General features: G+C 39.9%; 1 long non-coding RNA gene across 1 annotated transcript in view; it reads right to left on the bottom strand.

Annotated features, from left to right (window-relative positions):
* LOC137440814 (uncharacterized) overlaps positions 1 to 7,889 on the bottom strand; it is a 32,819-nt gene extending 24,930 nt beyond the window's left edge. Inside the window, exons 1-2 of the long non-coding RNA XR_010987246.1 lie at positions 7,449 to 7,889; positions 6,742 to 6,823 (exon numbers count right to left, since the gene is read on the bottom strand). This is a non-coding gene — a long non-coding RNA (uncharacterized lncRNA). The remainder of the gene's footprint in view (positions 1 to 6,741; positions 6,824 to 7,448) is intronic.
* Between the last annotated feature and the right edge of the window lie 4,771 nt (positions 7,890 to 12,660).

The following is a 12,660-nucleotide window of genomic DNA, read 5'->3' on the forward strand; positions in this document are numbered from 1 at the left end:
ATTTAAAAATCCACTGAAAAAATAAATTATTTCTCAGTTAAATCCATCCTAAAGTTATTTTGAAAACATGACCCTTCACAATTTAAATATAGAAGTAGTGACTAACAGATTTGAATACCGCATTTAGCAAGAACACACCTAATTAAGAACAACTCCAGAGCTAGGACCAGAATGACCACCCCTTACACTAAATGGAAGACTTCATATTTGTGCATTCCAGCTGATTTAGAGGACTCACCATCTGTGCACAAGGGCAGCAGAATAAGGATGTGTGAACCTAGACTTTTACCTGATCCTCTGTTTTAACTTCATTCTGTGGTAACTGACAAATGCAAAGTCCTCAAGGTGTTCAGCAGATTATTACCCCATAGGTCACAACAAACTGTGTTTCAGTAAGCAGGCTTTACAGAGAAACCATCAGATGAATGTCACTTTTGGAGCACTCCCAAAAGCTCTCCCTTATGATAGAGAGGCCAGCAGATCTTCCTTTTCCTGTGAATTTATGATCTAATCGTGCCACTGCTCTGGCAAGCCTTGCTGCAACATGACTTTCTTCCCACTCCTAATAAAAGCACCACAGTGTCTCACGAATCATTAATGCCCATGGGACATCAATATAAGCTCTTCACTCCTGGTACAGAAAGGAAACATGGCAGTAGGACATTGAAGAGACCATACATGTCCAGAAACAACCAGTATTAAGTTGTGTATCTTCTGTTTATATCAATACATTGTGGGTCAACAATAAAAGTGGGGTACTTCTGTTTGTTTAGGGACAATAACAATAGTAATAATAGTTATTATTATTATTATGGGGTTTGTTTTGTTTAGAATACTATGCCAAGATATACCTCTGCTTCCTAAATGGGACTTTTGAAACCTGGAACACTCTGTTGAGCTCCCATGGTGATAAAGCTCTTCCTTCACTATTCTTTGGAAAAAGAAGCTGTAAGTTTGCTTGACCTGTTTTGTTTTTCATGATAGGGAGCAAAACAGTTATTCTTGTCATGCTCTAAAGTTTTTTAAGCTTACAGAAATATTTATATAATCATAGACCTGATTTAGTTGGAAAAGACCTTTAAGATCATGGAGTCAAACCATTACTTGACTCTACGAAGTCTGGTGCTAAACCACATCCCTCAGCACCATCTCTCTGCATTTTTTAGACACCTTCAAGCACCTCCTTGGAAGCCTGTTCCAGTCTTTGAGAACCCTGTTAGTCTAACTCTAACCCTGAACCTCCCCTGCTAGGGCACCTTGAGGCCATTTCTTATTGCATTGTAACTTGTTACTAGGAAGAAGATACTGACACGCACTTTGCTTCAAGCTGCTTTCAGGGAGTTGTAGTAAGTGGGAACGTCTCCCCCTCATCCTCTTTTTCTTCATACTAAATAACCCTAGTTCCCTCAGCTGCTCCTCACCAGACCTGTTCTCCAGACCCTTTACCAGCTTTGTTGCCCTTCTCTGGACCTGCTCCAGAACCTCAATGTCTTTTTTCAAGAATTCAGTACTCAAGGTGTGGCCTCACCAGTGCTGAGTACAGGGGTACGATCACCGATCACTTCCCTGGTCCTGCTGGTCATACTGTTGCTGATCCAGGTCAGGATGCTGTTGACCTTCTTGGCTACTTGGGCCCATGCTGTTTCATATACAGCTGTCTGTCAATCAATACCCCCAAGTCTACTGGGAATGCTTCTAGTTTTGATTACAATTTTTTAAGAACATGTAATATGGCTGCAGGTAATGCAAGGAGGTAGCATAAAAAAACAAGCTGGTGACCAAGAGAAAATGTAATCAGCATTTGGTCCTTGCACTACAGGAAAGAGCTATTGCCCACACCACATCTCCCACATCCTTTAATGCAAAAACCTGGACCCACTACACACTAAAGTCATGCAGGAGAGACTTACTAAATGAATATAGATTTGTTACTATTAAGGAAGACAGCAGCTCTACTGCCCCTTACTTCGTCTTCATAGGGGTAGAAGTTCACTAGACATTGCGTGAGCAGGTATTTTTCTATATGATTCTTCTAGTTTTAAGATTAAAGTACTCCTTAGCAAAAGAGTTAATGATAATAGCAAGAGTATGATACAGATGCATTGTGTTGTTACATAGTAGGCATAAATGTGTGCTTCACACCAGTATCTCTTACATGAGGTATGACACAAGTGTGGGTTTTACTTTACCTTGAAAGATAATGAGACTTTTCAATTTTACTGAGGTCTTTCTGCCTGATGAAAAAGAAATGGGATATTTCCTGAAATTGCCCAAGGACTGCCAGAGACTCATTTTGCTTGCATCACCTAACACTAATAGTCCACTAAGGTATATGCTGTTTTGTATAGCATCTGGGAACTTTGCAGCTGAACTTGAAAGCCAGAGCCCACTGTAGCAAAATATGACAAAGTTGTTTACAGTGATGCTACAACAATAAAGATCTGAGCATAGCTTTAGCACAGAAAATAAATTAATCCCTGAATTTTCTTCATGTTTTCCAAATGCTATCTTTATCTGGTCTAGTATATTTATTCACTTAACAGATTTCAATCATTCATTTTAAGGAGGAAAAAAAAATTACCTTAAGTATTTAATTCTTACAGCAGACTGAAGAGATAAAAATAATCCTTAAATCACATCCTAAAGAAAACAAAAACCTAAAAAGACACACAGAAAGGTTTTCTAAATGTGCTCTTAAACTGTCCCAGAACTAACTTACTCATATTTTATCTTTTCTGTGGAAATTCTCCTTCTGTTGTTTGGTTTTTTATATGTACAATACAAATTGTAGACAGCAATGTCATAAGCAGGCAATACACACCAACAGAAATGGATACACTTGTTCAGTACTAGATACACATACGTAGATATTCTATGTCTTGTGAAGCACACCATCCATGTACTTGCTGTACAGCTGGATAGATGAGCAACTAGTTGAGAGTAAAGCACTCAAGAGGAAAATAATGTCTTGAAATCTGACTGGGTTGTTATATGTAGACTCTGAAAGACCCACTGAAGGGGGAATCATCTGCTTTACTAAGTAAAACCCTGGAATAAACACTGGATGTACAGTATTAGCCTGTAACCTAGCAAATCACTGTGATGTAGGAGCCTGTGTGGATTACAAATGTGTGTCAAATTACATATTGTTACAGAGTTTCCCCCCTCCCTTTAGGATGCACTCACTTTCCTCCTTCCTGTCTGACAACATGTTGCCATGCTATAAAAGCCCTAATGCCCATTTCAACGATTAGCTGTACATCAGCATTACTACTTCAAATCCACAAGTTTCACATCAAGCATTAAATGGGATGAATATTGATCTGCTAAAGAGGATTTATTTATTTCTAGCTCTATCCAAAGATCAACTACTAGCAGCTTTTGGTGGATCTGTTGAGCTCTCACAGCACAAAGCTACTGCATACATGACACTGGACTTGACATTTCAGTTCTGGAAGAAAACCAAACAGTAAATTCACTGCAATAATCCTAGATAAATGAGATGATCACTGGAAAAGCTGAGATAGTTAAGTGGTCTATCAGGAAAGTCCAAAGGATGATATTGAACTGTTGCTACATAGTAACCTCTCTCATGACAACATGGCCCAAGATCACCATATCAGATACCAGTATCTTTACCTTAACAAAAGCCATCATGTCTTCACATTATCTTGGAACACTTAGCAATTATGTTCTGAGCTGAAAACTGTACCATCAATATAAGTACAATCAGATACACATCAGTAGCATGATATTCACTCATTCCTTTCCCCCCCCACCCCTTCTTTTTTTTCCCCCCATCCTTTTCAGTCAATAGCACACTAATAACTGTAAAATGCATTCAAGAAATACAGATATACATTTCAATCCTCACAGCACAGCTAGGACGTTTCTTGTAACGTTAGAGCTGCCCTCAAAATATTCTTTTTGGTAGACTTCAGTAGGGATCATTTTCTATTCTTTGGCACTGAGAAAGTAGAAAAACATACAAATGAGTTGATGAGGATTGCAAGCAGATTAGAGATGAACTAGTCAGTTGCTTTGATTTGTATACTCAGATGGCAAGGGCACAAGAGAATGTTGTGTTTCTGCTAACTTTGACAAGGAGTGTTTGAAATGCCAGCGTAAGAAGCCATGAAATTTTTGCTGTGTCACTCACACAGGAAACTGAAAAAGTCAGTCAAAACATTGCCTCAGTGCTATGATTTCACCAAGCCATATCATTCCAGTAGCTAATAACATCGTTCTAGTCATCTGATAAACGTTTCGGTTTTGTTTATCTGATTTTTCTGCACCAATTTTCCCTCAGGAGAGTGTATTAATTTGCATGACACTTGGAAAAGAAACAAAGACAGCGACACATAATGGGGATATTTGCTACCATTGAAGGCTGCCTCACTTTTGGCTTCTTCTAAGACAACAGTTCTTAAAAAAAAAAAAAAAGAACCCCCCCCACCCCCCCCAAAAAAATTACAATCGCCTTCCCCCCACCATCATCAGACAAAAAACCCTATGCAGCAAGTTATCAAGAACAGATCTGAAAGCTGAAAACCAATGCTTTGTTTTGGTTGCTTGAACTCTGTGAATTTCTAAGTGTCCTTGCCACAGGTAGCACTCAGTTTAATTAGCTTTTTGTCTGAAGAACAGTGTCTGCTTTGCCAAGGATAGAGGACTTTGGGCCAGTTCCAAGTGTCAATGAGAGAGAAACAAAATTAGTTTCAAATTTAGCCCTGCATTTAGACAAACTCAATCTGTCTCTCCTTTTTTTTTTCTTTAATCTCTTCTTTTTCATCTGTATATAAAATAATTCTGCTGGTGATAGATGCTCAAATGTATTGCAAATGTAAAAGTTTGTAGTATCTATGCAACATCCTAAATAAAACAACTCAAAGCAAGTTTGGAAAGATAATCTGAAATATTTTCTGGGTGATCTCTGTCTGGTTAAGTATATCTTTAACAGGACAACAAACACTGCAGAACCCTCACAAAGTTTTCCCTTCCAACAGACTTCTTGGAAAGAAGATGAACAAACCAAAATGAGACAGTGTAATGCTGAGTAAACAGCGGTGGGAGAGTCAGTTGTACATCGCCTGAAGCTTTCAGGCTATCCATATCTGGAAATGATTCTATATTCGTATGCTGAGAAGCAAAAATCATTTTCCTGTCTTTTGTACACTTGCAACATGGCTCTCTATAAATACCTTCTAGGAACTCTGCTTCAATTTGCAACAAAATTTGGTAAAAGTTAAGTCACTAATTCTTCCCTTTTTTTTCCCCCCCACTACTACATTTAAAATAATACTACTACATTAAAATACTACTACATTTAAAATAATAACTACTACTACATTTAAAATAATACAATATAAGGAAAACTTCCACAAAAGGATGATGTCTATAAACATTTCTGTCATTTGTTGGGAACATCTTTCGCAAGGAAACACAGTAAGAAATATTTGCTTAACTCTAGTTTAGTATATAATGCTTTTGCCTAACAATAACTCCTTTCTTCACAAATGCTTCATAACATGCCGGTACGAAACAGATTGCAATGCTTGTGGTTTGAACAGAACAGCAACGTTTCAGACGTGGCAAACCCCTGTATTCCACCTTTTATCCTCCCCATGTACTTCTGACATCCCTACAGTCATTCCTGCCTCTTTAACTGGCTGCGTTATTTTATTTCAACAGGCATAACCTCTCTTTACTTTCTGTCCTTCCCCTCATCCTTTGCACAAAATTCCCAAGCTGTTGGGAAACGGTCACACTTTAAAACTATTTTTATAGTGTGTCGAAAAGAAACTTCTTTTTTTTCTCTCCCTAAACTTCTTTACTCACCTTTAGTGCACATCTAATCTGCCTGTAGAAAATGAAAAGCAACGATGCCATAAAGCAATACTCAGTGTTGAAACAGAGTCACTGGTCATCACTGTAATAATTAAAGATGAGGGTAAGACCAAAAGCAAAACCCTCCTGCAGAGCTTCTCCCAACTGAGGTGGCAAAGAGCAGCGGTAAGTAACGCACAACAGCGTAACTTTTTCAGGCAGCAGCACCTCTCAAGTGCGTCATGTTATCACTTAAATCACAGATGCTCTCGCAGGTCGTATTTCCACATAAAAGAACATTTTTACTGCTTATTTCATGCATTCACACATTTCTCTTTTGACACAAAATGCTAATTTATCGAACTTCATATGGTTATTAGCAACTTTGTGAAAAACCAGACCATCCTAGTCCCCAGCCCCCAATTACTCTGGTTTTCAGTAATGCTCATAACCCACACAGGGCTATATGATGCACTCCACATAATATGCACCACATGAAATACAGAGGAGGATTGCATTATTATTTTTTTTTTTTCAGGTATTCTTTTACAAGTCAAAAATTCTAACACTACCTAACAAAACTCCTAGCCGCATAAAAAGATGCAATAAACCTCTCTAACAGTAGCTGATTTGTATGCAACATTGACCATAAGGGTAACTCTTCAGTAAACCTGAATCTCATATATAATGCATAGCAGTTAATAAATCATAGTAAAATCAGATGGCTTAGAGCCAACAATACCCAACTAGTAATGGAAAGAGGGAAAAGATTTATAGAGAGACAGACTCTGTCTGGATTTTGCTTTTAAGAGGCTCACACAGTGCAGTGGGAACATCTTGCTGTGGTTTCCAAGTGGACACATCTGTATCATGCTGACTCACTTCATCTTTCCCCCACTATTGCCCCTCACTTACCCCAGGTGATGCCGCTTCTCTCCAAAATCTTCCTCCTTGACCTTTCACTGGCTTTCTGTCTATCCACTCCCCAGTACAAGATCTGAAAAAGGAGAGATCAAAACGAGATCAGAGTATAGTCCCTGAAATATCACAAAAACATCCCACACTAGATTTCAAACTTAAAGAGGAATACTTTAAAAAAGCCTCTCAAAACTGTTTTCTTAACCCCCAAAAAGCCATGGTACAAAGTGTCACGTATTTCCCTCCTGCAAAATACAATTTTATAAAAAGGAGAAAATGTACTTCAGTGTTTATGATGGAAAGAATCTTGGGATTTTTTGTTGTTGTTGTTGGTTTGGTTTGGGTTTTTTTGCTTTAAATATCAGGGGCAAAATTCTTCTCTGTTCCTATTGGAGATCCAGGAGAGCAAGATACTAGAGAAAATCGGTACTGCACAGAACTAGGAAAATACTTCCCCCCCCCTCCGCCTCCTGCCCCCAAGCCTGTCCATGGCAATCAGAGGCCCTTAGCCAGACAGAAGTGTTAAGGCAAGATTAAGATGCAACACCTCAAACTTAAGCATGCTTGTAGCTTCATCAGTGGATAGTATGATGTTAATTTTATGTGTGTAAAGACCTGCGTGAGGTATTTATTTCATGCATTAAGGATCACGTTCTGAAGTTACACTAAACTAATGCTAATGTTACTTAAGTTTTTGCAGTTACCTTCCTGTGCATCATTCACTTTGACCATGGGGAAAACATTTCTCTTTGTGATTAACGATTTGAAAATCCTTTTCCAACCAAAACGATTCTGTAATTCTGTGATTAAAGTTTACAATTGTCATTGCTGAAAATATCCTGGTTCGGGATTTGCCTTGAGAAACACGCAGCAAAGTGTCTAAAACGAATTAAAACTAAATCCCCACTTCCCTGCCCTAAAAAAAGGTAAATTACAAAACGTGTCTATTTCAGCCACGTTTCCCAAAGCCCTTTACGTTATCAAAACCACCCGAGTATCATACTGACACTACTCGACAAAAAGCTTTAACAGTCAAAAGCACCCTGCAGTATGAAAATCTAACCCGCTGACAAAACCAACACCACGATACCAAAACACAAATATAACTAAGAGACCCTTGGGGCATCGCCCTCCGCACAGAGCAAGCCTCTACCGGGTACTTTCCGGCAGCTCCGGAACGACAACGCTCCTCGCCCAGGCAGCCCCGAGCAAGCCCTTGCCGTGACCGAGCTTCGCCGTTGCTACCGCACGGCTGAAGCGGCGGACGAAACGCCGGTTTCCCCTGTCGTAAATCGCTCGGAGAAGACTTTTCTGCGGGCGGGCAGCAGAGGGACTCGGGAAACCATTATTGGCCCCGGTCAAGGGTCGTATGCGTGGGGCAAATCCACCTCGGATCCCGCCAGCCCCCAGCTGCGCGTCTGCCGTCTCCCTAGGGTGTATCTACGGACGGTCGTGCACCGGCACGGAAGGCCGCACCGCTCCCTAAATATCCCCGCTCGGCCCCAGTACGGGCGGCGATTCACCGCCGTCGCCCGCAGAACGCAGTCGCCCGCGGGGCGCAGCCCCGTGCATGGCACTAGATGGCAGCACCCGCTTGCGGAATGCGGGAAAATGGCGCCCGCCGCGGGCAGGGCACTCCTAGGGCTGCAGAAACAAGTTGTAAACTTCATCTCCAGCACATAAAGCTGAGAGCCAAGCGAGGTGGTAACAACGTCCTCAGGTAACAACGTCCTCAAGTATACCTGGGGGTACACTAAAAATATGAAAATAAAATGCCACACATGCACACTCCAACCCCCAAACATAGTGGGGCTCAGAATGGAAACCAAATCACCACAGTGAAATTGACAGAATTAACGCCCATTGCCATTCTGCCATTGCAGAAGCAGATAAATATTTAAGTATAGCCTACTGCCTAGGAAGAAGATGGGATTGTATTTCTTTTTTTTTTTTTGGATTGACCTCAGTAGCAGCAGGATTGGAGTTCAAAGAGGTGGAGCAATACATTTTGCACAGTGTTTCTTTTGTGCATTTTTGCTTTATACAAAAAGGGGTGCTGATTTGTTTGGTTTGTTTTGTTGTTGTGGGGTTTGTGTATGCGTAATATTGGTCTTGTTCTTTTCTCTTTAAAAGGCAAATTACTTATTTACAACTGAGGCACAGTGTTTAATGGCAGCAGTGATAAATCCTTCAAATTAATGGCTTTTAGCCTTTTTTTTTTTAAAGTCTCTAGTTCTTATTTAGGGATAAATTTTTCTCTGGAGCAGACTGAGAGAACATCTTCTCAATGCTTATCAATATCTAGAGGGTGAGGGTCAAGAGGATTGGACTGGACTCTTTTCTGTGGTGCTCAGTGATAGGGCAAGGGGCAATAAGTACAAACTGGAACACAGAAGGTTTCATTGAAACACAAAGAAAACTTTTTTCCTTTAAGGGTGCTGGAATATTGGATCAGGCTGCCTAGAGAGGTTGTGGAGTCATCTCTGGAAACCTTCAAAACCCACCTTGACATTGTCATCCTGGGCAACCTGTTCTGGGTGACCCTGCTTTAAGCACAGGGGTTGAACTAGATCTTTGGAGGTCCCTTTCAACTCCTAACATTCTGTGATTCTGTGTTAATAACAGAGAACTGGGGCTTTTAACAAGTAATTCAAGTACAGAATGTGTACTTTTTGTTTGTAATTTGGTTTAGTCCAATTTTTGACTACTTGGTATGTCAAGAGTATTGCCCGTCCACGAGAGTATCATCATGGGAATCCAATCTCATGCAGGTATGGCTCACACAGGTCCTCTTAGAAGGGATGGACCCCCAAGAAGGTGAACATCCAGAAAGCATCACCCCTACACTGCCACTGTTAGGAAAACATTGCTAGAAGGCACCATGATTTCCTCTCTACTTTGACAAACTGAGAACAAGCACACCCAAAGGATGTACAAGCACAGAGCGTGCTGATGAATGAAAACAAGCACTTCTAACATGCACAACAACTGCTAACAATTAATCTTCACAAAAAGTTTTTCATGCATTGATGGAAGCGTTGTATTGTGGTTTTCTGGCAAGAAACGTAAACCTTTGAGCTCTGGTCCACACTGCCTTTACAAATAGCCAAGAAAGTGTTATTCCAGAATTCTTAGTTAGACTTGGTAATATTTTGCAAGGAATGGTCTGCTGGCAGACTCTGAGGATGTACAGTCTGTTCAGTGTCTCAGTCTGTGGTTTGACTCTGTAGCTCTTAGCCAGAATATTCCACTGTCAATCAACCCTAAACAGAAAAAGATATTGCTCTAGCGGAACATATAGGAACTAAAAAGATCAGGCAAAGTAGACTGCAAAAAGTATAAAACCCAGGTCAAGAAAGTTAAATTGTTGGAGCAATATAAATAATATTAAACAATGTACATCTAATGAACACTAAGCATATTGTCTCTCAACAAGGTCTCCAAAACTAGAAAAGAGCAAAAATTCTAAATCTCCTTTGATCAAACTTCCAGTGAAAAATTACTTTGGTAAGCAGGAAGGGAGAAAACAAACAAACACACACAATAAGAAAATTATCAGCTAAAACCCTCTTCTTGCCCTTTTGCCACAGCTTTCTCTGCAAGAGTCTTACAGGCTCCATGTTGAAGAGTGCTAACGACACTACATGAGTGCAGCCTTGTCTGAAATTGCTTTAATTGCTGTTTCATCCCCATCTATCATTAATGGATGAGACTCAGAGGAAATGAGGAGTTCTAAAATCTGTACTTGATAGGCCAGTGTAGTGTGTCAAGCAGCTATATAAGATGTAACTGGAAAACAGTACATTAAAATTTTGTCTTAACTCCCATTTGGTAATGATTTGTAGCATGTGCTCTTCAAAATACTGGTCCAAACGCCACAAAAAGATGATGTAAGATTAAATAAAGAGGGTCAGAAGTTTGGGGAGAAGCACTGAACAGTAGCAGGAGGAGCACAGCTGCTGTTACACAGTCCACAGCAACATCACAGAATATTTTATGGCAGGAAGTGAAGAAAATTCCACAATCCACCTGAAGCTACAGTGGGAATTATGTAGGCAAAATACAGTTATTAAAACTGGAATGTAACCAAGACTTCAGGGGCTAATAACCCTTTTCTTGCAAGAGATAGCAAAAAAATCCCCAAGCATCTTCATTGACCACAAACTGTGAGACCACAGCTTTACATCTCAATTGAAAGCCACGGCTTGTTCCATGATAAATTGTCACACGAACGTGATCTTTCTGGGTTGTGATTTCCTGGCCAACAGTTTCCATTTCCTTCCATAAACTGCAAAAAGACTTAGTGATTTTTGGATTAAAAAATTAAAATCTTTTATATACACACACACAGAGCCAATGTTTACAAAATACAGGCCAGTCCTGATGAACTGTAATTTGACAGTCACAATGTCACTATTTATTGTGTCCATTAAATTTCTTTGTACTAAAATGTCATGGTTTCTTGCGTAGGAACTGACTTAATTTTACAGGCCAAACATTCCCTTAAATGAGGAATTAAGGCACTTGACAGAAAAATTAACTACACAGACTATGTAGGACATTTTATATCTACATCTATAAAACATACCTCCATCATACCAATTGTCTGTGTGTATAAGTGCATGGATTCTGAAAGGCCACATGCGTTAGGACCATAAATACTCCTGGAAGGGGAACACATACACTTATGCAGACTACATTTGTTTATACACACGTGACTGCAATGCATAAATATGGGTAACCCATGTGTGTGCTATACATTGAAAGTTCTTCAGTGTGGTATAAAAGATGTTTTTATGATGAACTTTGCAACGCATGTGATTCGGAGAAATCTATATAGAGGAAAGTCATCTAGATCCTCCAAGAACTGAGCAGAAAATGGGCACTGTTCCAATTTGTCAGACCCATTGCATACATCTATGTGCTAAAGGAAAATGATATTTTTTTTTCCTCAGATGTTTATTTAAAAGGAAACAAACTTCTTGCATTTTGCTGCATTGAAAGACGCACATCTCTTGCAGAGACATAAAGCAGCTGTAAACCCACCATTGATTCTTCTTACATCTTGCCACATAAAGAAGAAATATACAAGAGGCATTCTCATGGCAGGAGCAGAGTTATGTTTAAAAATGGCAGCTCCTCTGGTTGCATGGTGGTAACAATCACAGGTAGCTTAGAAACTTCAAAGTGTACCCATTGTTAGGTCTGCTAAAGCAGCAGAGAGAGGTTATTTTCTCCTTTCTTTGAAAGTAGCAGGAATACGTTACAAAATCATTACTTGGAATATAAAAATCGAGTAGTTGGAGTAAGTGTCACATTTAGAACTCCCAGTCCTACTTCTAATCCTTTATATATGTATAAAACTACTAAATAAAATATACTATGAAGCGACTAAAGAAGTATTTTTCATATATATAAACTACTATATAGTCTTTAATTACATAAAAATATTAATTTGCCTTGCCTTATTCAGTGCTTTGAGTGAGACCACCTACTAAAGCAATTAATCACAGAATTGGCAGGGTTGGAAGGGACCTCAAGGATCACCTACTTCCAACCCCTCTGCCGTGGACAGGGACACCTCACACTAGATCAGGTTGCCTAGAGCCACACCTAGCCTGGCCTTAAGAACCTCCAGGGATGGGGCTTCTACCACCTCCCTGTGTCTCACCACCCTGTTCCTGTGTCTCACCACCCTCATGGTGAAGAACATCTTCCTAACATGCAATATGAATCTACCCATTTCTAGTTTGACTCTATTCCCCTTAGTCCTATCACTACCTGACATCCTAAAAAGTCCCTCACCAGTTTTCTTGTAGCCCCCCTTAAATACTGGAAGGCCACAATAAGGTCTCCTTGGAGTTGTTAAGTCTGGAGAAGGGCAGGTTAAGGACCTTCTAGCTTTCCACAACTACC

The sequence above is a fragment of the Melanerpes formicivorus genome, unplaced genomic scaffold, assembly GCF_026170545.1.
Source record: "Melanerpes formicivorus ecotype bairdi unplaced genomic scaffold, bMelFor1.0.p_v2 SCAF_4, whole genome shotgun sequence".
Taxonomy (NCBI): domain Eukaryota; kingdom Metazoa; phylum Chordata; class Aves; order Piciformes; family Picidae; genus Melanerpes; species Melanerpes formicivorus.